Source organism: Hetaerina americana, unplaced genomic scaffold (assembly GCF_022747635.1).
Source record: "Hetaerina americana unplaced genomic scaffold, ioHetAmer1.1.p SCAF_14, whole genome shotgun sequence".
NCBI classification, from domain to species: domain Eukaryota; kingdom Metazoa; phylum Arthropoda; class Insecta; order Odonata; family Calopterygidae; genus Hetaerina; species Hetaerina americana.
The window spans coordinates 8,608,110-8,630,087 of NW_027286514.1; the positions used below are offsets into that span (position 1 = coordinate 8,608,110).

A 21,978-nucleotide genomic window follows, 5' to 3' on the forward strand; every position below is an offset into this window, starting at 1 on the left:
ATAAAGGAAAAGCGTGCGCGCCACGGGTAATCTCTTACAAAAATAAACGAACTTCATAAAGACCTCCCACTTAAAAGGGGGAGTGGAAGGGAAAGGGAGGAGAGAGAAGAGTAGGCTGAACCCCGATACGGGTTTTTCCAGACCAGGAAAGAGAGAAAAAGAAATAAGGGAAGCCAACAAAAAAATTGAAGTCGGTGAAGGTGAGGAGAGCTGAGCAGGGAACTTACACGAAAAAGTTTCTTCGGATGCGAGTTAAAATAAGAAGAGGATTGCGAGGGGAGAAAACATAGTGGTACTGAGTTGCTGCTCCGCGGAAGGGAGGACATTAAATTTTGCTCACGCAAATCTTAACAACCCCGCGCACTCGTACGGGATACAGGAAATAAGATTTAGTTCACGCGAGAGAAAACTGGCACGCCGGCATGTCAGCCTCTTCCAGCTCCATCCGTGTAACCCGCAACGTTTTCATGCGCAGCATTACGGGACTCCCCAACGTCACTCCAAAAAGAAAGCTCGCACAGACTTCCAACCGCTCAGAATTAGGGTTTCATCCGCGCTGATCCCCTTAGAAATTCTTCGGCGAGGAAAATTTTTTCTCGCACTCGGCCAAAAGGGTTGAAGGACGTCCTATTGCATGCATCTAGTGAATTATTCCGGCAAATGAAGACTTCTAAATGAGAACTATCCATTCACGTGATAAAACTGAACCCTAAATTGCTTCTTTCTTACGCAGACGAAAAATCATACCTAATAGCAGAACACAAAGGTGAACCCTGATGTCGATGAAAACCAATTTTAAAGGGTTCAGATGGTATGGAATATTGAATTTCAAATTTTCTCGCTACCACAGACAGAATAGTACCATCATATGGTTAAAGCGATTTCTCTCGCTTTCAAAAACTTGTAATGATTTTAATTGTGTACGCTTTAAATCATATTATTTTTCAGTTAAAAATAAATTGCAGGGAGCGTTCTTAAAGTAATGCAATTATTTTTTTTAAGTAATACATTGAACATATTTGCACAAACACTTTAAATTCTTCAAACTACTGTCCTTGGGTCTATACATATTTTTTCACCGACTCTGCTTTGACCGGTACGCGCCCTGGAGGCCTCTCCGAGGACCTCTCTCAAGATCTTCATCACGGCTGATTGGATCACTTCTATTGGCAAAACACGGGTTCCTTTAATGGCTGCCTTAATCCGAGAGAACAAAACAAAACGTGCTGGGGTGACGTCAGGTCTATAGAGGGGGGGGGCAGCGTTGGCACCTGGTGTTTGGCGAGGAACTCGCGGACTCTCGTAGCGTGTTGTGGAAAGGCGCGTTGTCGTGATGGAGAGGTAGCGGAGATGTCTTTTCTCGTCCTGATTACCCTTTTTTGGAGTATTTCCAGCAAATCAACGTCGTAAGCAGGATTAACTGTATATCTTTGAGGAAAGAACTCCTTATGGTCAACTCTTTTACTGTCGAAAAAGACAATGAGCATTGTTTTCACTTTTGATTTGCTCATTCTTGCCTTTCTGGGCCTGGGGAACTGGTCGGTGTACCACTTAGAGCTTTGGCGATTTGTTTCTGGGTCGTATTCAAAAAGCCAGGTTTCATCACCAGTGATGAGCCTGTCCTAATATTCAGATTCATTTTCAATATGCTGCAAAAGTTCACTTGAAATTTTGCTCAGTTGGTCTTTCGGACATTTGACAACACCTTGGGCACGAGCTGGGCGCACACTTTCCTCATCAATAAATCTTTAGTAACAATGCGAAACACAACAGTAGATGACAAGTTGAATTAAATGGAAATCAACTTGATACTCAATCAACGGTCAGAGTTCAACACTTGTCGAACACGTGCCACATTGTTGTCGGTTTTGCTGATTGACGGCCGCCCAGAGCGTTGTTCGTCGTGAACCTCTTCCGGGCCCTCCTTAAAGGCATTTAATAATCTCAAATATGTGGGTAGGACAGAGTCCCCACGAGCCTCGCGAATCGTTTTAGTCTGCTCAAGAGATTTTTTCAGTTAGCACAAAACTTAGTAATCGCGTGAAGTTGCTCAATGGTCGATTCCATTTTTTTCGTGACACGGTCAGCGCGCAGAGGTTTACAATAGCTGACGTCCTACCACTCCCACAGTTAGGAGAGCATTGAGATTATTTTTGCGGCAAAGCTTGGCGTTCCACCCCTCCCCCACCTATTTCAAGGAGTTTGATCCCACTCCAAACAATAGGAGCGGCGCGGGAAATTCAAAGGCATTACTTTCAGAATGCATTCTGTAATTCTGAGGTTATACAACTTATATAATAGAAATACAATCATTACGGATGCTTTCTTGTTGAAACTGTTGAACAAATTTAATGTATTTTCGGGACTGTATTTAGAAGCTTTTCGAAATTCTATTTCGAAAAAAGGAAACGCAAGGTTAGTACACCTGGAGGAAACTATAATCATGGTCAATTTTAAAGTATTTGCTAGACAAAAAATGGTTTAGCAGCCTACCTACTAATTCCTATCACGGGTGGTATCAGAAAGTTTGATTAAAAAATATTTTAAATTCATAAAAATTCCCATTAAATAAACATCAAATTTTAGTTTCCTCACATTTATAAAGTGCACAGGCAACCTATGCATGGCAAAGGCATTTCGCTGCGCTAAACCTTAATGATGCGCTACATTGTAGCAAAACGCGTTGCAACATGTAGCTTCAGTAAAAGTGTGACTACTGAATTATTTTTTTAATTATAGATATCAAATAACTTCCTTCAACGCATGATTCTATTAATTTTATTAGTAAATATCTTTTTATTTTATTTTAGAAAGATATGCCAATGCCCATATTTATGTATATTTCGCCATTCTTTCCATTTAAAAAATTATCAAACAGTAGCTCATGTTTTAGAATACTCAAAAAATGATTACGTTGAAAATTATGAGTGACCTATCGAGGCAGAGAGTCTGCTTGCTGCGTTGCCACGTCGTGCCAGGCCGTGACTTTTATGGTGGGTTATATTAAAATGTTCAAATTCAAAAATTCGGTATTTGCATTGCTGTTTCTCCATACATTTTGTTATTTGTGTTTCCATGATGATGAGACATTGATATATCTTTTTTCTAGATCAAACCTTTTTTGATTTGGATACAGCTTCTCCTACTGGTATCAATATTAGTGATAATGTAATGTATACCAATTTAAGTTAAACTCAAACACGGTGCGTTTCAGGAACGGAATGTTTCTATCCGCTTGAAAATGTTGTGAATGATACAGCGAAGAGTACGCTTACGTGTATAGTATATATAGGCAGTAGGCATATATCGAGGTACGACGGAGAAACATCCAAAATAAAATGCACGGAAGCACCAAACGCAGCGTGACCTCTCGAGAACTAGGTCGCGATTATGGAAGGTTTTGTGCACGTTAGGGCCACTAACTCCTCACTATCCATATTTTACATATATATTTCACCATCCATAATGGTTTCATGGTACGAAATCTGATACTGGGTGCCGTACTAATCAGTATCCGTCGCGCAAATAACGATAAAGAAAACTTGCACACCTTTTGGTGATTCATGACCGTAACTTCGACAAAAAAATACAAGACTTCTTGGCAAGCGGAATTCGGCTTGGAAAAGGGGCTTTCCCACTGGCTCCCCTTCCCGAGGACCCGAGTTCGAAAACCGTCGGTTATAGAACGCTTCTGAGTTAAACCGACCCCTACTAGGTGCTATGTGGAGTGAATTTCAAGTGGAATATGTCATCCGGCGGGTGGGACGGTGGTACGTTAAAATATGGACCCCTTTGCGTCTTCCATTAAAATTCGGATGAAGTTATGGCAGCTTAATATTCATTTATGTACCATTTATGTTCGCCCTACTCGGAAAATTATGATTTACGTAGGATTAAATAGCAAGCAAATATTATCTATAGAATTGTAAAAAAATTCGCCTTTGAAGCATATTTTTCGGAATATTTCGATTAAGATACTTAAGAATATGAACACAATAAGAAAGATATATTTCTTGCCCATATTTTTAACTTAGTTTTGTGTTCAGGGAACATTAATTTCATTATCCTAAATGAGTGAAAGAAAATCGTTCAGCATAGAAAATTTTATTTTTTCCCATTTATTTGCATAAAAAAAACAAAACTATTTCTGAGTTCAAATCAGGGCCAATTTATGGGGATTTTAAGAATTTTTCTGTACATACTAGCTTTTTCCCTGCCCTTCCCACAGTCTCTAAAAATTCTATTTCTTTCAAGTTACCTACCAATAATGGTGCTAATGACTTTAGCAGTCAGTTGCTTTCCCTCTAATAACTACTACCACTACAGCTTCACAAGCCTTTCCCGATGACTTGCAAAGGCCCTGCCTTCTTTCTTCTTGGGTCGATCGCAAGAACCTAGCCACCTTGTTGAGAGGCAAGTCCATAGTCTTCCCCACGATCGCTAGCCGACTTCATCCGCCTCCAGTTCGAGAGCAGTTCCTTGTAGCATTCGGATGCCTATACGGAATAAAACTGCCAGGATATGAAGATAATTTCTTGTGTTGAAATAGGAGAGTAAGGGACCTTTGGGTCTTCCATCGGGTTACGCCGTCAATAACTAACGTTTCGAGGACTAACTACTCTATATTCTTCGATAGCAAAGTGTTGATTAACCCGGTGGAATTCTCCAGTCAAACAATACAACGGATAACATTCAAGTCATGAGTCATTTTAAAGTAGATTTCTAAAAAGAAAATCCTTATGACTAATACTAAAGAAGCTGTAGCACAAGCGTCTTCATAAAAAGTTCAAGCGATGTAGATAAAACGATATAGTTACTATGGAAAAACAAATAATTTTTCATTTTTTTCTTTCAAAAATACACCATATTTATCCAAAAGGAAATGAAACTCCTGACATGAAAAATGTCCCAAAGTGTATGTGACACGGTTATGAGAGCAGTCTTTACGCGATGTTATCCTCGAAACAACGGAAAATAGTTACGCACGTGAAATTGAAAGTGTCAAAAACCGAAATGGAAAAATCGATTAGAAGAACGAAAAGAGTCTCCGCCCTTTCAGTTTAATATGTCCCTATAAGTAGGGCGACGATGTTACCTTTTCCTACAGGAAAGCAATTAAGTTTTTCGTTCCAACAACCATTTTAATGCCCAGGTTATCTCTGCCTTCACTCGCTTCCCTTGGTCATCTACGAGCGCGCAGTTAGTTTAAATTCTTGAAGAGATGGGAGAAACCATGATTTAATGTGGATTTCTCTGCTCGAGAGCAAAGAGAAAAAAATTGCAGACAAAAATTCACGTGCATTATAAAATTAAGAATTATTCCAAATCGTTCTCATAGTCACAAATCACAGTTGGAAGAATTCGAACACAAGTTGTGTGATCTTTCATAGTTTTTCATGAAAGACAGTAATTGCAATTTCAAGATAAATCCATAGTATATGAGAGTATAAAAAGTATGTATCTCAGTATTAAGCTATTAATAGAAAATATATTCTTGAAGTTATGTTTCCCAAATTTACAATTATCACTATGATTTCAACTATTTTAACATGAGCTGGAAGATTAATTTCTTCAAAAAATGTGTATAAATGGAAATTGATCATTACTATTTAATAGAACCGATTTTCAAGTAATATTATCGGCAGTAGCAGAGAGAACAATTTAAACGTAATATGTTATCATATTAGAGTTAATAGATAAATAGGTAAGATCGGACACCAGAATGAGATCATTTACACATCAAATTTATACATTTCATAATTGACAGATGTGGACACTGTAAATTTATAATTTTCAGCTCTTACGGAGTAAATTTGATGCGAAAAAATTTCATAGTTCTCATGAATTACAAAAAAATGGATTCCATTGTTTTAAGCAAACACTTGAACATAATTGGATATACTTTTGAAGACAGTAGAAATTAATATTTTCAACTCAAAAGATATGAAGGTAAGAAAATTCTTATCCCATTTATTTAGTTAAGACCAGACTGGGTGGCCAGCATTCTTGCTTATATGATATTAACATTAAGATAGTCTCTTTATCGTGATTCTACTGTTAGCTGACCACGGATTGAAACTCAAAAATACTCTAATTAAAACTGGACGTAATTAATAAACAATTAAAACAAAGTTTTAAAAAATTCAGCAATCATTCCAGCAGGGCAAGCTATCACTCAGATATTCACGGGAATTTCCTCTCTCCCAATGAGATATTCTTCCGAGACCAGTATTAGCAGCAGACTATAAATTACACGTTAAAACGTGATCCCTGGAAACCCCGGATCTTATCTTCTTATGTCTCTCCTTCGCCCTCAGAATGGCCCGTTTTAGGTCTTTAAAAACCTCGAAAGGACGTGCTCAGAATCGTGGGCGAGAAATTGAAGATCGCTTTTGATGGCTAAGTGCGGAGAGGGTCTTCGCCCGCTCCTCTCTTACCTCAGAGGCACCATGCAAATGCGGGCGCGGCATAATAATCCCGTGACGGCGGCAAGGATAAGGTACAACCACCCATTCTTTCACTTACTCCCCTTTGCTAATTCAACTATCATTTTTCGTTTTACATTATTGTTTCCTTTTCAAAACAGACTTTCGAAACAAACGGACGGATCCAAAAAAAATTAAATACGGCGCATGGTTCTCTTTAATGTATTATGGTTTTTGGCAATCTATAACATTAAGTTTTTTAAAATGAATGGATCCCTTTGATACTCCTACCATTAAGTTCAAGTTATACGATTTCCTTCCGTCTTTCAAGGTAAGATACCGACGAAATGTCAGGGGCTATTAATGTTTTAGCATAAATGGTGAAGTCGTTGGGTCAGGAGACATAAAACTGAAAATGATGCCAGGAAATGACGCCCATCAAGGCGCCCACTACTTAATTAATCATATTTATCATACCACACATTGCAGGTAGTAACCTGCTCCTGGGCAATATCGAAGGGTTTTTGGGGAACTTTGTAGATACTATATGTGTAAGTGATAAACGCTATTGCTGACAGAAAGGTCTATCGCCGGGAAGTTCATGTGTACATAATTACAGTTCCTAGTAAAGCTTAATGATTTGATATTTGAAAGTGAAAGTCTACTACAGAGTACAAGAAAAAGTTAGTCTTGAAAAAAACATCATGCAGTTAAGTAATGTTCAATTCATAGGAATTCAAAATATTCTTCATTATCTGAATTTACAATTAGACGAAGAGAGAGCAATCAATCCACGAACGGTGGTGGTGCCTTACTTTCATTCATTTATAAATTTATTACAATTTCCATTTCGATGATCATATTAAATCATTGTAAGAAATAAATTAGAAGTGGATATAATTTTACAGCTGAATAAATTGGAAAATATGGTGAATACGAGTAGTTAAGCTTAATAGTCTTGACTAAAAATTAAAAACTATATTTAAATTATTCAAGTAAATGCACGGTCCTTGGTGTGCATAATGTACTTTGTGTACGCAATGTGTTGTTACCACCATCCTACTACGTATCTCTCAATGTGGTAAATTCCTGTCTCTGATATTAACCCCGAATAACATTTCCTCTGTGGTACCAATCGACCAATTTAAAAATTAATCATTTCAAAATACTTCATTAAGAACCGGACTAAATCTACATTAATGAATTATTCATTATGTAAATAGCAAATGTTTAAATTTATAATGAAATCATTTCCGCAGAAAAGTTATGAATTATGATAAATTCTCTTGATATGGTCTTTGAGGATGTAAGATGAGCGTTTTATGGACGCTTTTGAGATTGGGAAGAGAATAAAAAGGAGCTAACGCCGAGGCTTCAAATTGGTTGGGTGAAGATAGTCAAGGGCTAAGTTGTTGGTGGAAATCCAAGAAAAGCATAGGAATCGTCTGGAGGGAATGTTGAAAGACGCTGCCATGCTATGTTGAACAGCGTGATAGGAGGGAGAACGTGGAGAAAGTGGGGTAGAGGAAGGAGAATGTAGAGAGAGCGGGGTGGAGGGAGGAAGGGATTAGACTATTAAGAGAGCATGAAAACTAACAGAAGACACGAAGAAACTGAGAAAAAATGATGTTGGATTGAGTAATGGACATTTCTGATAGCATTTAGAAGTAAATAGTCGCTAGGAACCGTCCGAAACCTACCTTTAAAAAGGGAAAATAGATTAAATGTAATGCACTCTCATATAGGCACATTAATATTCTAATCACAACCATCCTTTTTCGAGCTCTTATCGCGTCATTTTTATTTAAGCATGCCGATAGTGTCTTTACCAGGTACTTCTAGAGGATAACTTTCGTAAATCTATCAGATAAAAGGCAAAAAGCATATTGAAATGAGAGTAAAAATGAAATAATATCATAATTTTTTACTTTACTTTTCTGTGGTCTAAACTTGAGCGTCACAAGAATAACTTGAAAAGTGTTTTAAGAATTCTATCATAGATTAACTAGTCCGCTCTCCACCACACGACTCGGTGGCCCCTAAAATACTCCAATCTTATGCAAACCTGCTTTCATTATTGAATTGAAGTTGCTTCAACGTTTATGATCGTTCAGCACCGTCAAAATTCGCATAAAAGGTAAAAAAAATCGCGTTTACTACTCTGGTAGAATTCAAAAACACTTTGTCTTAAGCAACTAAACAACATCTATCAAACCGATCCAATTATATATGCATTCAGCCAACTGAACGTGTTTTAATCATTACGGTGATAAATAGCGTATTAGATTGAAGGCAGAAAAGCTTTCCCGAGTGAAAAATTTCTTAATTTATTTATGAACTCGACGCGGGTTTTGACGTAGAAACGTAATCATCCAGTGTGATGAACTGGATGATAGACTACCATGGACAACTGTCCAGTCGAGAAGTTAATTCTGAAATTTTTTGCTTTTCATTTGTCTACATAAGCTGGAACTTTGCAAAGTTAAATAATCCACAGCAAAATTAATTATTAAACTGAATGCTACAATAGAGAGAGTAAGAGTACAAACTCCGATTGTTATCCGGTTCCTTACTCTTATAAAAATTATATTCCCTTGCTCGTATTTACTGATGTTTAAATTTTTCAATTTTTGGAGAAATACCCTCAACAAAGTTCTTAACAGAGTTGTATTAATACGCTCATGCACATAAACAATCATCAAATTCACCCATTTTAATATCATTCATGCATTTTAGGAAGTGCTTTCATAGCAGAAGATTGACCATCAAACCATCACACTACTCAATAACGAATTAAAGTACGATCAAGAAACGATCCAAAAAACAAAGCCTTATAAATATTATATTTAAGAGCTATTATTATTTTCTGCATACTTCTAAGGGGCCAGGGACCAAGGTACTCTCTGCACGTTACTTTCTTTCCCAAAGATGTAAGATTTCTATTCCGAAAACGAGTAGGCGGAGCAGCCATTTTGTTGAAGAAGACGGCTGAATTAGGCTCGCCCCCCTCTAATAAGTATGTTTGAGATTAAATGGGGGCGAGCAGAGGTCAAAAAACCCTACATTTCCACAGACAGCGGCCATAAGATTTTCTCATCAGGTTTGCAACCCGTCCGTGGGCGACCGGTCGCTGACGGTGATATCGCCCATACATGGGTGCTTTTGTGGGTGTCCTCACTTAATTGCGTCAAACTTAACGACGGGCAATGAAAAGTAATAGAGAGGAGGGAACGGAGCCTGGGGGCTCTCTTCATTACCCGCTCTCCCACGAAACCAGGAGGGGGTACCGATGGGGAGGGTGCGGGAGATAGGACTCGGATGGTATTTCTTATCATCCAATTATTCTCTCAGCTACCTTTCAACCGAGCTCCACACCATCTTTCCCTCTTCTCTTTCTAGCCACCTATCTTTTCCTAAACACCTATCCCAATCTCTCCCACCTTTCTCTCGCCGTGCTTCGATTTGGACTTGAGCTTTTACACCCTCCTTTCACTTCCACTAACCACTTCGCAGCCAATTCACATTGGCATTCCCCTTTTCTAGGGTTGAGTGCTCTCATTAACATTCCCACTTGATATTTTTTCCTACCCCGTAGCTCCTTTCTCTCTTCTTTCACTTACTTTTCTCCTTACTATCTCTACAGTCCCCCGTTCCTAAAACTCTTTATGCATACGGAATTTGTTAATCTCTTATGCCAGATAAAAATCTTTCGAATGAATTCCAACCTTTTGAAATATTTGATAATAATGAGTGGTTAAAGTTTTGTTGCATTGTCAATCACTACTTACATTACAAATATGTTTTATTTCGATGATAACATTGAATCAAGAAGCGTTTCAAGTATCAACAGTATCAAAGTTTTAGTGTTTTATAATTCTATGAATTTATGTGCTATATATTAAATGTGATTATTCATTTGTTCATCTTTTTTAAGTGATACGGTCCAAAAGTATTCCTTCTCAACAAATCCAAAATCTGGCCTATTGGCTTGGCTTTACTGACTCTTTTTTCAACTACTTTTCATTCTCCCTCTGATGGTCACAAGTCAAGCGAATTTTCTGCTAGCATGCTATTTTTAGTTGACGACATCACATAATGATTCCTTGCCAAAACTATTAGAGTGGGGAATGTCCGAATGGCGCCAAGTTTATTAGTCTATATTACGCACCGATTAATGTTATTGACAAAGAACGGACATTAACTGATCATTTCCGTATTTTAGTAATTGAATTTACTATTTGATAAATACATTTAAATGGCCAAGTCCTAGACAAGTCCTAAAATCTCGGTTTCTCCAGATGTTTAGAGGAGAGAATAATCTAAAAGGCGAAAAACACCGAGTGAAAAAAAGCAATTAGATGACTCTCCTTGTGCTAAAAAAATTACATCACAAAATACCCCAAAACTATTTACCAAAATGGCGAAAAATAATTACTCGGCTTACCTCGAAAAGGCGTACCCTTGCTTAGTGTTTACGACGAAAGGTAAGAAAAGAAGACATTAAAAACTGTCCGCCCACCAGGTGCTTTTATTTGTAACATGATCAAAGTTTTCAAAATCCAAAACTTTTTAATACATTTTCAACAGAATATATTTGCAAAAGAGAAATACAAAGAGGAATGGCAAAATCAAAATTCTCACCAGGAAAACATTTTAATCGCCGGGAGGAAAATTCATCCAGCTCGCTTCACTCCTCCATTCGCGTATATCCAGCGCGTATTTTCTCCCCGCTTCACCCTCTTTGTGCCTCCTACGCCTCGCTCGCCTCTACAGTCTCCTTTTCTCATACGACACAATTCTTCCGCGACAACAGAGACTCGCCTCCACTTCCCAAAATCCCGTACGCCCACCTCTTTAGCCTTTCCTCTCCTTCTAACTATCCGCCCGCTCTCCACCGAACCTCTATAACCTATCCTCATGACTTTCCTTCCTCTTCTCTTCCCGACCTCCCCTCGTCGTTTCATCCCACTCTCCTCGAACCCCCACCCCAAAGCTTCAACCCATGATCTGCCACCTACGGCTTCCTCCCGTATTTATCCGCCTCTGTCTATCTCTCTATTCCTTTGGAAGGCGTTCTCATTTGGAAACCACGGAGACTTGCCTCGAACTCCGTCGTACCACATCCAGGTTTGGATGCAATTACGTGCCCCCCTAGCCACTAACTCTTCCCCCTTTCCATTTCTTGCGAGCCCTCCGAATCTCTATTACACTTGCCTTTCTCTAAATCCCTTTCCATCCTCAAGTTTCGTGGAAACATCATCTTCGAACGCTCGAGAATGAATGGAATAAAATACTATCCGCCCGCGCAAAACTAGTTTTTGACAATCAAAAAATTGTAATAGAAAATCTATTATTATGCATAGGCAATGAACTTGTATTTTTCACAGCATTTTATACATGTAGGTGTAGTAATGACCCAAGACTAAGACAAAATTAATTACACAATTGAGTCAAACTAGTTTGGAGAGTAAATATAACTTTCTGTACCACGCATTTTCTGAATATTATTCTTACAGATCATCTTCATAAAAAGTTTCGGCCTCTACCATCTCTTTTATATAGCAGAATAATGATTTTTTTAATAATAGAACAGAATAATGCTGCTCCCCAATTTTCTGTTCCAAAACTGAGTTTATTTACGTACTAGCGTAAAGTAGGTATTTACATGCTAGGCGACATTAAAGATACGTATCCCACAAATGTCACAGGGGGACAAATTTTGGTAATAGCGTGAGAAGCATATTTCTTCGTGGATTATTATTACCGCTCAAAAATGTGTCAAAAGTATTTTTTTTGAACACCCATTATAATTATTCCCTGATTTTCTTATGAGGTTCAAAAAGGATAAAAAACCTCGAAGTTTTCTATTTCTCCAGTTTTACAGTCAAAAAGCTGCACCTGGACTAAGTTAAATTTCTTGGAGGCAGATTGAACCAGAACTTAGCATAAATAAATTTAAGGAAAATCTCGTGCACAGAGAACAAGCATAAACGAAATAAATAAAGCGACTCTTGGATGAGCATTGCCTATGAATATTTCGAGTCAACACATCGACTCTTTTTGCAATAATTAGATGTTTCTTATATTTTTTCTTTACTTCTGAAGCCCTGGAGCTCCTCCACTTTTGTTTGATAGTTTCCGTGAAATGACTACAGTGACATGATTTCCCAGAGCGGTAGCGATAATGGTGCACATATTACGTGGCAGACACGAACATTTTACATGTATAACTCCTAGATATGAAAATAAGTCGATTATCATAACTAAAGACAAAAGATAGATGAGGGCAAAAACAGGATCCAAGTCAATCGTAGCTTCCACCTCAGTAATATAAGTCTAAACTTTGCCCCGTTTATAGGGTGGTAGGAATTAGAAACATGAGAATTCACTTGGCCCTTGTTTTGACATATTTTTAAACCACAGTTTCAATGCCCTTTGTTCCTGTACTGCAACTAACCAAATTAATATCTTTGTAACACAAGCAAAAATTGTACGAGCGCGTTATGGTTTCTGCTGGTGCACAAAATTACAGGAAGGCTCATCTTTTCTCTATTGCAGATGAATATGAAGGGTAATCTAATATTCCTTCTTCGGCAACATTTGATTTCATATAATTCAAAACGAGAATTGCTTGTACATTAGGCCAACTGTTATCATTAAGGTAACAATGAAAGAGGTCTGATCGTTTTTTTACATTCTTTCTCCATAACAATTACAGGCTTTTTGACGTCTGCTAATCGTCTGAACCTTAGTTTTTCATTCGAATCACGCATTTGCCGCCACCAACTTTGACAAAAACAATTCCTTTTCATATTTTTAGTTCCGATAAAATCTCCTTTATGTCATGGACAGAAAACTCTTTCTTTCCATCAACAAAGTTTATACATCCAAGGATTTGTAGCAGATCTCCAATCTACATTGCGTTCCATAAAAATCCCTTCATTTCCTCATAGCTTTTTGCACAGTTACATCTGCTATTTCTTTCTCGTAGTTCATCCGAGGCCGTCCTCTTTAATTATTCCCCTCCGCGTTTCCTCCAGCTATTGTCTTCAATAAATTATCGCGCCTCAAAATATGTACCATCGATTTCTCTGCTCTTCTTGTAATTTTCCTACACTGGCCTTTCATAACACTCCCTCTTTAAAGTACTTCTTAATTTGCTATTCGACTTCATTTTAACCATACTTTGGTAGCACCGAATTTCCACTACCTCCGATCTTCTTTTCTCTGCAGCTCTTATCATCCAAGGCCCACATTTTAGAAAAGTAGATGATTCCATGAATTGCTTCCTTAAGCCCATACGTAGGATTGATTTCTCTTACATTTGGTATCCTTTTCTTCCAGTGCACGTAAACCTTTCTCCAACGTTCCTGTTCCAATAACCATACCACTCTTACACTTCCCATCACCCACCGCAGCCTAGGCAGCAAGTGTCTTTGACTTGTTCCCGGGTGACTTTCCCTAGTTTTTCTACCATAATTCGACTACAGACTTCTCTTTCACCTTGTTATGGTAACGTCCCTTCTCTATTCTTGTGAAACAAGATTTTCTTAAGAGTTATTTTTATTTTTATGCGTCACATACACCTATTTAAATTGTTAATTACGACTGTTAATTAAGTTATTTCTAGTTAGACTTTAAGCAAATTACACTTAAGTGGCAATAACAATTCCCTGACAATATTTTTTACTACACACATTAGCAATTAGTAATGCTTTGCAACAAATTTATAGCAATATACAGTACCAATTCATCAATAATGTATGCCTTCTTTCCCTTCTCCAGAAACTTTGTTCAGCATTAGGTCGGCAATTTTGATTGGGTCCACGAATTTCAAATGAAACCGGTGATGAAGCCATTATTATGCTTAAATGAATTATATAAATGCATCTCCATTATGTAAAAAATATAGCTCTACTAATCAGAATGGTCACCATAATTGGCCAGTTAAAAATCCATTTGAAAAATATCAGCATTCATTAATTAACCTGCAGCAGATCACACGGAAGCCATTTTACATAAATTTATTCTTTTCAACATCCGTCAATACATGTTTGTGCGTTCCACTACTGTTGTACTAAACGTGATAGGCATTTGAGTTACGAAGATTATTACTGTCATTCTGGTTCCTTAAAAGTATCAATATGCAAGAAGAAGCTTAAAAATTATTATAATTGGATACAGGTAAAATCGTTCTGGTGTTCACTATACGTCTGAGGCTGTCAGTTTTGTAGCGCGTAGGATATTCGAGCACTGCTGGGCATTTTTAGATTAAAGTGTAGGTCAGCGTGTAGGTCAAATGAAGTGAGGTTCAGTCCTGGCAATAGTTAATTTAACATCAATCAGATAGCCCCTGACGGAAAATTTAAAAGGAGTTCAATATTAATAAGAAGATAATTTTTGTTCGAAATTCAAAAAACCGTAACACCAAGGGAACATCATCTGTCGCCGAATTGCCGAAGTTTAAAATCAAAATCGATGAATATCATCACCTTATTATAATCACAGGTGCAGATTTAATTATCGGGACAGAAAGCTGATTGTTCACTGATATTGTCGGCGGTGAATTTTTTTCAAAATCCTTTTCCATTTACAGAAGTGACAGAACAAATATAATCTGGGGTGGTGTCTTTATTGCAGTTAAAAATTTTTGCGTCAGCAGGGTAATTCCGGGTAATAAAGCGTTTGGTTCTCAATTAAAAGTCCTTAATCCAAAAGAATTTCTGCATACGCATTTTACAGACCGCCAGTCGACAGAGAAAATTCAATACTAGAATTATATCAGCAAATCAAAGGTTTTTTTATCTCAACACAATGATCGCGACGTTATATTCGGTGGAGATTTCAATACCCGTCTATTGACTGGAGCACATATAGTTTTACAACGGGCGGTAAAGACAAAGTTATCTGCGAATCGCTATCGAATTCTTTTACGTCGAACTCATTGAATCAACATGTCACTTCACCAACTAGAGGAGATAATATTCTGGATTTTTTAGGCACGAATATTCCCAAAAAATGTCTTAACTAAAGAAACTGTAAAAGGGATTAGTGACCACAGGAGAGTAAATGCTAAGCTTTCGCCTTATGGGGTGCATAATATGAAGCCTAGAAGGAAAAAATACTTGTTTAAAGAGAAGGACTACAATGGCCTCAAGTGCGAGCTACAGAATCAATTTGCTAACTTTGAGAAAGACAGTACGAGTACATTGAGGATACGTGGAATCATTTCCTTGAGATTGCGCGCTCAGCATTGTGGCAGGAAGGGTCAAGAAGTGTCATTTAAGTTAATTCCCGTTAAATTTATTAAAGATAGCACGGAACCTAGATGGTACAGCGATTTTAAAAAGGCATTACGAAGTCAAAGGCTATGTCACACCAAGATGAAAATATTAGGGATGATATCTCTAGCAAACAAAAATAATGAGATAAATTATGATTATAAGATACCTAGGGCGAACGCCAAGAATGAATTTCGGAAAGCGTTAAGTAAATTCAAAAGGAAAAGTTCAGCGGAAAATTTGCAAGATAATCCAAAAGCATTTTGGTCATGCGTCAGAGAAGTTCAGGTAAATATATCCACTGTCATTTCAATCAATAATAATAGAGGCGAAAGAGTATTCAGCAGTTCAGGAAAGGCTAAGTTATTAAATTCCTTCTTTCAAAGCGTATTCACTAATATCTCACAGAATACCCCTGATTCCTTACCAAATCGTGCCGGTCAACCGATTACCTAAATTGAAATCTCATATAATAGAATAGAACGTCAGCTGAAAATATTAAGCCAAATAAATCCTCTGGGCCCGATGAAATATCCGCTCGTATAATTTAGGATCTAGCTTCGGAATTTCCACTGTATCTAGAAATAATATTTGAGAAATCGTTGGTAAATCACACGGTTCCCACAGATTGGAAAACGGCTAACATAACAATAGTATTTAAAAACGGATACAAAAAGGAACCGAGTAACTGCACACTTATTTTCCTCACTCCATTTCGTGCAAGGTTATGGAACATATAATGCTAGTTGGATCGTGACACGCCTCGATAATCAGAAGTAATTCATGAACATCAGCACGGTTTCTGAAAAGGTAGATCCTGGAAGACACAACTTGCGCTTTTTGTTCGTGATATTTCGGGAGAGAGCAGTGTTCCAGTGGACGCGATTTTTCTAGATTTTAAGGAAGCCCTCGACCAAGTACCTCATAGTAAACTACTCGCAAAACTAGATATAAATATCCTTGGTTAGATCAAAGACCTTTTGAATGGTCGGGTTTAAAGAGTAGTGTTAGATGGAGTTAGCTGAAATGCAGTAAAAGTTACTTCAGGTGTTCCCCAGGGAAGTGCCAACGGACCTCTTTTATTCCTACTTTACGTTAATGGCATTTACTCCGTAGTCACTACTAAGATACGTTTATTTGCCGGCGGTGCAGTGGTTTACCGTGATATCCGTTATCCTGAGGACACAACAGCTTTGTCAGATGATTTTAATGCTATACGACGCTGGTGCAACACTTGGCAATTAGAATTAAACTTTAAAAAGTGCCAAGCAGTCATTTAGTATTGGAAAAAGAGCAATTATAACCCGAACGCTAACTGCGTTGGGAACTCCGAAATGGAATGTGTAGACTCAATAAAATACCTTGGCGTTACCATCACTCACGATCTCTCCTGGGTGAAACATACGGGGAGTATGTGAAAAATCTAACAAAATATTAGGATTTATTGGAAGAGTACGTAGTAAATGTGATGAAAAGGTCAAAGAGAAATGTTATCTGTCGTTGGTTAGGCCGCAGTTAGAATATGCTGCAAGTATATGAAATCCTCACAAAGTTGGATCACTTGCCGAATTGGATCGCGTGGAGCATAGAGGAGCTAGATAAAATGTTGTTATGATAAACTTAGCAGCGTATCCAAAATATTAGAGCAGCTAGGCAGGGAATCATTAACGGATCGAAGGTCAAATTACAGATTGAAGCATTAATTGGAAGGTCCCTTTAGCAGTGATATTGAAAATATACTATTACCCCCATCGTACCACAGTAGGAGAGATCATGCCAATAAAATTAGAGAGATTAAGTATAGAACTGATAGAGTTACGATGCCATTTTTTCCACGAATGATAGGGGATCATAATAACATTATTCGACCGCGGTAGGGTCATATTCGGGTAAAATTACTTTGATGGGCATTCACCCACACACCCTGGCGGTGGCTTGCAGGGTATACTAGTATATAAATTTAAAATTGAAATTTAAATTTAAAAAATTAATTGACATTGTCCCTCCATTAATAGAGGATCCAAACTATTATGCATTGATTCAGTTAGAATTCCGCTTGAGAAAATTATAGCCATTTTTTCTATTGCCACCTCATATAACACGAATGTTTGGTTTATACTACCTTCATGAGAAAAAAAAGTAGGTTTTAAAAAACAAACAGCGTGCTGTTATTTGTAGGCAATAAGATTCAAGGTGTGCGTCCTTCTTATGCCAATACATGTCTCCAACCAAAGGATTGTGAAATTCTCATACTGAGCGGTTGCTTTCTCACTTTCAGTTAATCTATAATTTATGTTTCTTTCAACGGTTTCATTTTGGTTTTAATCCAAACAAACCGTTTTCTCAGTCAAACATCGTCATGGAAGCTGATAATTATTACCTAACGCCAACTTCATGGTTTGCCGACTTGAATTCAATGATCAACAAATAACTTGATCAAGCATAATTAGTGAATATCTGTAAAATAGTATAAAATGCATGGTTTTAAATAAATATATATTTACGTTTTGTTATTAATTCAGGGAATACCCAATAAAGTTATTAGTTATTTCAACCTTTCACTAACATTTTTAAATGGAACTCAGTCGTCAAGAATACAAGAATAAACAGTTCATAAATTCTTTCCTCCGAGTCAAGGTAACTTTCATAATCTAGAACAGCAGGCATAACTGTTTCATTGTAAACGTATTCTTTATTCTCAGAGAACAAGCACAATGAATTTTTTCGGTAGCTCTTAGTTATACACGTTTCTGATTCCCTTTCCGTTAGATAGGTAGTGGGTCTTTGCGAGGCATATTTTTCCTTCTTGTCCATTAATTATTCAGTCAGGCAGCAGCTACAAAGTGATTACATCCAGCCAACACAGAACACGTGAAAATCACATATAAGAAATCATCTATTTAATTAGCAATGCAGGGCGCACATTCCATCGAGTTATCGAGGTCTCTGACAGGAAGGAGAGGAGAAATGAAGTCTACTCGGCTAAAAATAGACACATGCGATCCATGTTGAATTATTTACCTTATTCGTGCTGAAATTAGGTCACTCCACTGGCTGTCCACTTGTCGAATCTGATTTTTTTGATTAAGTTTTGAAGTTCGCATGTTTCTCTTTAGGTTCCATCCACAAAAGGTAGTTGCGAAATTAGTAAAATACAAAACGCCTCCTTAAAAGAATTTAAATAAAAACAAGCATTACGAAAGTATATGTTAAACGACATTTCATCACAAAACCATTAAACTAAAAACATAATTTAAGCATTTGTACTATCAAAAAATAAATACCATTCCAAGTGATAAAAATGAAATCCCATAGACTAGTTCGAAATGATAACTGTAATAAGACACTGCAATAAGTCACTCAAGGAGGGCTAAACCAAAGAGCGTTTCACCTGCAAAAATACTCAACTATTTGATAAATGGCTCTGCAGATATGCTCTCGGCACTTCCAACGACAGAATCGCGATTTATAAATCTTCCAGGAAATTTTAAAAGCGAATAAAAAAACAACTAGGAAGACTATTTATAACATTGCAGAAAAAACTGCGTCCTCAGACAAGGAAATTCATCAAGAAACTTCCTCCCACCGCTTCATTGCAAACTGTACTGTATAAATCAGAGAGTTAAACACACAACACTCTATTGACTATTGTTGCTTTGAAGCTTAAGTGTTAAAAAGTGGTGAGCTTAACACAGAAATTTTCACAATTGGGAGTGAACGGTGAAGTTTTTGATTGTTCCCACAACCAAGGTAATCTTTAGAATGAAAATGTGAAGTGTAATCATGGGATTTTCGAACTATTAGAAACGAAAACGCCATTCCGATGCGTTATTTACTATCTCAAAAGTTCCTTTTGTCTTCAATTATATGAATTTCTCAAGACTCTCTGCTCTTGTGACACAATTTTAGACGTAAATTTCCACTCAACAGTGAATTGATTGGAGTCGAAAAAATAATCTCGTGAAGTGCTCCCTTCTTTCATCTACGTGCTTTAAACCAAGCAGGACCACCACAGGCATAAATAGAGACCTGGGAAGTATTAGCAGAGAGACTGATTTAATTAGACCTAAGAAATGCCTTTGATACTGACGAAATAATTTTGCCAAGAGAAAACTTCATCTTCAACGGCTTATACAATATCAATTATGCACCCAGACGAGTTTTCACTCGACTTCAACCCCCCTTCCCCATACCTACTCCCCTTCCCAACAGGAAAAAAAGAAACCACAGGCGAATTTAGTTGATATAGCAGTTGATATTTCCCACCGTCACACGCGATAGGGTCCACCAACCTTGATGCTTCCTGAACTGCAAAAGCAAACAAATTGGAACGAGTTCTGCGGTTTGCGCCAAGAATAATGCGAGAGGAGAGTTTGCGTTGCGCCGCGTCCTCACCGTCTCTCGTTCTATTCGGTCACCGTAACGCTATCTCTCTCTCCCTCTCTTCCTCTATGATCTAAAATACTAGCCCCATGGCCCTAACCAAGTTTTGAGCCTCGCTACGCTTAGTAAAGCGAATGGATCAGCCTCTCCGTTTCACAATAGAGAAATAATTTCTGACGATTCGATCCCCTCCGCGTTCAATACGACTGCACTCATGCCACAGCGGTGCAGTTCAAGGAATAATCTCTTCCAAGTAATCTCCGCGGAGAAACGTCAAAACATTGGAAAAAAAATATGTTATTTATGGCATTTATATGAAGATTCGTTTAACACTAGACAAATCTATTCTATTTGAAGAATGCGCCTGAGAAACAAAGTTAAGAACGCTATGAAATGTGAAAATTTATAATATGAAACTTTACAAAAGAATAACTGCGCACGAAGAAATATGAGTGCCTCATAACATTTTCTATCGCTATATAATAAATAGAACTTACTTTCAAAGCAAACTTTAAATAATGATATTTTTTCAGCCCTCTCTGTGCCATCAAAATCCGTGTTTATAGTATATATATATATATATATATATATATATATATATATATATAAATGTATCAAAATGCCGATATTTTTTTCAATAATTCATCTCTTGGGAAAGGAACATTTTTTAAACAAAGAATACATTCGTATCATCATTATTTATTACGTCTATTTACGTTTTGAAACGTTCACCAGCCCGCCCTGTTCCGTTTCTCTCTCCCGTCATTTCCTATCCTGCTCAAACAGTACCCAGCACGCCTGGCCCTGTCGACTCCTCTACACATCTAATCCCACCCTTCTTCCATTCCCCTCGCTTCCCTTAAACCGTGCTCACTCTCCCCCGGCGAGGACAAACCTAATTTCTGTCGTGAGCCCACACAATCAGAGCACTCGGATGCAAGGGAGCTCGTCCACCTGCTCTTCTTCTTCCCTCGCCGTTACTAACACCACCAAGGCTACCGGGATTGAGCGAGAGGCGGAGGGGGCGGCGGGGGCTTAGCTGGCCACGGGATCGAGGAGATTAGATTGCAGTGAGGGTAGCGAACGGAAGTTCCGGTTTAGCGTGCGCGAAGAAAGGATTTAATAGGACGGAGATGACATGTGCGAAAAACGAGAAGTCCTCTTTGCCGCTTCCTCGGAGAGCTAATTAGAGGTGCAAAACGAAGGCAACGAAAATGGCTACGCCGAAATGGAACATATAAAGCGCTTCGAACATAATCATTGCATTGTATTTTTGAAACTTCCGAGTGCTGTCCACACTTCCCCCCCCCCTCCCACCTGGAAGGCCACAGTTGAGTTCCTGAGATACTTGATGCCACTGATAGATGTACGTAGGGAGAATTACAAACCGCTCGGACCACTCACAGCAACGCCAGATAATATCGAATCATGATGATAAGCGCATAGCTTCCTTTCACGATTTTAATCCAAAAAAGCAAAATACGACCTATTTTAGTTTCTTGAATGTAGTGTCATGATATTTAGTAACGATGGAACATAGCAGTAACACAGGGATCAAATTTTACATACCTCCATGATAATTATGATGTTGGTATGTTAATTATGAAAATTAATCATTTCCCAAAAAAATAATACCTCCACCTCATACATCGTTTTAACAAAGCAAATAAAAATCCTAGATACCAGGCGTTTCAATAATCATAAAAGTAATATCAGAAATTAATAAACCCACTTGAATGATAAATGCCTCATCTACATGATTAAATAAAGAGGATAGAGTTATAGAAACGCATTTATTCTGATTAGATTTTTACCGATTATACTTTATTTTCAGCAGAAAATCCGCTGTTGTCCATGCTTTTAAAAATGCAGAAAGAGTATAAAAAGCA

At 37.8% G+C, this 21,978-nt stretch overlaps 1 protein-coding gene across 1 annotated transcript in view; it reads left to right on the forward strand.

The window, feature by feature from the left end:
* LOC139686423 (uncharacterized) overlaps positions 1–21,978 on the forward strand; it is a 576,816-nt gene that overhangs the window by 368,993 nt on the left and 185,845 nt on the right. The window lies entirely within an intron of this gene.